Source organism: Ceratina calcarata, unplaced genomic scaffold (genome assembly GCF_001652005.2).
Source record: "Ceratina calcarata isolate Rehan_Ccalc_2016 unplaced genomic scaffold, ASM165200v1 scaffold178.2, whole genome shotgun sequence".
Taxonomy (NCBI): Eukaryota; Metazoa; Arthropoda; class Insecta; order Hymenoptera; family Apidae; genus Ceratina; species Ceratina calcarata.
Window position 1 is genome coordinate 287835 of NW_017139212.1, and position 4121 is coordinate 291955.

At 36.9% G+C, this 4121-nt stretch overlaps 1 protein-coding gene across 2 annotated transcripts in view; it reads left to right on the top strand.

Moving 5' to 3' along the window:
* Nucleotides 1–646: 646 nt before the first annotated feature.
* uif (sushi, von Willebrand factor type A, EGF and pentraxin domain-containing protein uif) overlaps nucleotides 647–4121 on the top strand; it is a 41323-nt gene continuing 37848 nt past the window's right edge. Inside the window, exons 1-2 of one of the 2 annotated variants that reach the window (XM_026810785.1) lie at nucleotides 647–1064; nucleotides 1179–2304. The gene's annotated coding sequence lies outside the window, so the exon portion shown is untranslated. Of the gene's footprint in view, nucleotides 2305–4121 lie in introns of both variants that reach the window. The other variant, XM_018037779.2, reaches the window with a different exon arrangement.

A 4121-nucleotide genomic window follows, 5' to 3' on the forward strand; every position in this document is an offset into this window, starting at 1 on the left:
GTGTATAAGAGACAGTAGTAAATGTTAACAATAAAAAAAATTTACTTCACTTGGAAAAAGAAATAATTTATGCATTATTATTTGTACATTTGCCCAAAAGCAGTCAAAATGACTTCCTTACGCAATCTAGTGTTAACGTCTAGTAAGAACAGATATACTTGAAATATTAAAGGGGGAAGATTTTTCGGAATTCTACCCTTGTGGGTGGAAATAGAATAAACTGTATTTTTCGTTCTTTTGATATATGTATTTATTTAGCCTAATGAGATATCAAACTGGTTCTGGTACCAAAATATCACTTTATAAGAATACTTAACAAGAATTTTTGGATTTTTCAAAATTCCATCCTTTAGGTGTTGATACGGGATGAAGTGTATTTTTACGAATATCTTTATTTTTCTTATACAATATAAATTATCGACTTGGTTTTTAGTTATCAAAGTTTCTTATGCAAGTGTTTGAAAATCAATTTACGGATTCTTCGAAATTCTATCCTTGAGGGGATGGAATAAAGTTAAATTTTTACTAATTTCCTTATTTTTCTTATACTATTACAAGATACGGAATATTTATTATTCTCAAAGGATTACAGGCAAAGCCACGGTAAATAATATAAATTCTCTATACTTCTGAAAAATTGCTTACAATCAATTGTATTTTCTTGCCAATTTATTAGACGAGTCGACCTGAGCATTGCCGGAGACAATGTGAAAAAAGCGTAACACAGTCTAAGCAATTTGCCTGTTCAGATGTTTTCTGGCTTGCTAGGCAGTCTAAGTTCCGTTTTATTTATAAACAACAAGACACGGTGATTCGCGTGTGTGCAACGAGCTGCCGGGTTGAACGCCTCCGGAGTGCACCAGACCCGATAAAACGGTAACGGAGCACCGGGCTTTGCGTTTGCTACTCTGTCACTATAAAGGTGTCCGGTACGTTCGACTTTAGAGTTAATTAGAACTCGAGTATGATCACGTTCGATCGCGCGCACGCGCGTCAACGTAAGACCTCTCTTGCATAATTGAACTCGTGAATAAGCGTTACGTTAGTCGGGATTGAAATATAAGGTAACAGAATTCGATATATACGAATAAGGAAGATCATTCTTCTGTAATTTTATTGTTACATCAATTTCTATTATCTAAGAAGATACTTCGAAAAAATGTGTATTTGTGTGACAGGATCGAGCATGTCGATAACGCGACCACGCGTTCAACTCACTGTACGATCTTGCTTATGCGATCATCAATGTCTCTGATTAGGACACCAAAATTCCATTCAGTGTGTATTAATTAGGATAGTGGTAGAAAATGTGCATATAAAAAAATACAAGTATTGTACGTAATCACCAAAACAATTGAAGTAAATCTCACATTATGATATTTGATGAAAAATGAAAAATCTAAGTGAACATAATAAGTGGATTTCATTACACAAAATATATTTCAGTAAATTTTGTCTGATTATTGCATTCATTGATCACTTCTTCAAAATTATTGTTAGAAATGCATTATCAAGTATAATTTCGTTCCGTTTGCTGTTTAAGGGACTCAGAATTTATCCTCATTTATCAAAATTATCTGGAACTCGTAAGCAATATAAAAATAAAACTCAATGAATACTCTGCACTTTTCTTTGAACACGAACAGTTTCTTACGACTCAAAATCCGCTCCATGTTCTTAATCCTGCGAGAATTGTTCATTCGAGGATCCGAGCGAGTGAGACAGCGTCACAGATGCAATTCCATCGTCGATAAACAAACAAGGAGTCAAGAAAGCTCGGTCGTCTTCGTCGACGGCACGATTCGAGCCGAGTGTATCTCCTCCACCTTTTCCACAGTTCGCCTACGTTCACGTCTGCTACGTTCTCCTCTCTTTCCCTCGCGGTCGTCGCGTCTTCTCACCGCGGAGAGAAGCCTCTTACTCAGGTAACTCGCGCCGTTCACCTGGAGAGAGAGAGAACCGGGTTCCTCAGTCTCGAACCGGTGGGCCGGAGGGAAGGAGCTCCGTGACCCTGAATCCATTCTTCTATCTTCTATCATCTCGTTATTCTTTCTACGACTGTCCATTCGGATTTTATTTCGATCGATCGTTGAAACACTGTGAACCCGGCGCCGCGCGTATTCAAATCACCTCTTTTTCTTGGTCTCTCGTTAGACTGTGCCCTGTTGTTGTTATTAGCTCCAGCGCGTGGACTCAGGTTTTGTGCAGTGAATTGTCGTCGACTCGCTGGGAGACCCTCTCGTGCGCCGCGTACATGTACCCAGGAGAAAAATCGCGGCGTGGAACGTAGGAGAGAAACGAAACGTAAGTTTGTTGAATAGACGTTACGAGCGAAATTAGAAATTCCGGTTTAGTGAGAATTTTTATTGAACTGGACGAACGGCTGGTTCGCTGAAGTTTTGGTTACTCGGATCAGTCTTCCTTATAGACGATGCGAGATCTGGGCGAGTTAGAGAGTCGCTAATGACTGGTCGCTTCTAACGAGACTGGTCCCGATTACTTCCAATATGGTTCGCTCCGATGAACGTTACAAGGAAACGCAGGGTGTATCCAATGTCGGTTAGCTCAATGATTAAGTAGACTTTTTTATTTAACGATTTTTCTTAAGGTTTCATGGATCCTTGAATAAAAACAAGTCATTCAAATTTCAACATTTGTTAGATACTACGTGGAGAAAACAATCAGCAAAGTTTTAGAAATTTTGCGAAGCTATTAAAGTAGTTATTATAGTAAATGTCGAAATTTCTGTTCATGTAACAATTTCTACTCACTGGCTTTATTTTTCTGTTATTTTATATGTAATCTTAAACCAGTAAGTAAAAATTATAACAGAAATTAGGACATTTACTGTACATCTTTGATTCTTAGCTAGAATGACATGATTTCATTCAAAATATAGGAGCAACAATGAGAGAATTTTGAACTTAAGAATATTTTAAAGTAGAAATAATTCCAAATTTGAGGATTTTATTTAAGATACACAATAGAAAGTAAGCAAAAGTAAGAATTGTATTACTTGTAGATAGTATGAACAGTTGCAAGTCAGGTACAATCTTATCAAAAAGTGTTCAAACTATGTATTAGAGTATTAGAAATTCCCTGACTTAGAAAAGTTTACTTATCTGTAAATATCATTTTTCCTAAAAGTTTATGGTTTCGAATATTAAACACAGCTTTTTATCAGGTTTGCTACACTTTCGGTAGAGATCTTACGGCTCATACAACCTTAAAGTGTTCGTTAATGCAGAAATAATTGATACGTTCCATAATAATCAGACTTAATACCTTCACTCTTGATTTCTCACCTTGAAAGAAAAATGTATAAGAAGGATTTAGCAGGAGGAAAATGTATCGAATAGGGACAAGCCTAAAGATATTTATCTTCAATCTTTCGTTGTAATTAATAAGAAAAAGTGATGCGGGGAAATATTTTTTGCCGCGTGTCTTACTTCGAGCGTCTCAGCTCGCGAACGGTATTCTCTTCCCTTCGACTCGATTCTTTTGAACGCAGAACCTGCGCGATTTTCGTTCTGCTCAGTGAGCTGTCCCATATGTGTATGTATGCGCCACATCGACGCGTGCTACATGCATAAAACTTGGAAACGGAAGTCTCGGATTCGCAGATTAAATCTACCGTGATGCCACACGTTTCTCACCTTCGTCTCGGTCATGCAGCAAGATCACGAAAATCGATCATTTTTATTCACATAAGTCAAAGCTAACAAAAGAGTAGTCGTCAAATTAGCCTGGGGTCACACAATCGTCAATTTGACGGACGTTTGTGTCTACGTCCTTTTCTTAGATTGAAAGAAAAAAGGAAGACGTCCGTCAAAATAACGCTCGTGTGTTGCCCTCAGTCCAGGAGTTGCCAAAATGGTCGATATAACTTATTAGGGGTTGATTAGGAGTCGATGAGTTAAATATGGAAATCCGAGGCGATTGAAAGTTAAAACTAACTCGTTTTTAACCAAATATTGCTAATCTAAAAATCAAGACCATTCGTTTCACTGATTATCAGTCAGAAAAATTATTAAAACGATTATTATAAAATTGTTATTACATATACTAAAATATGCGAAATGTACAATTCTAAAATAAATGCATAAAAATAGTAAAAGATT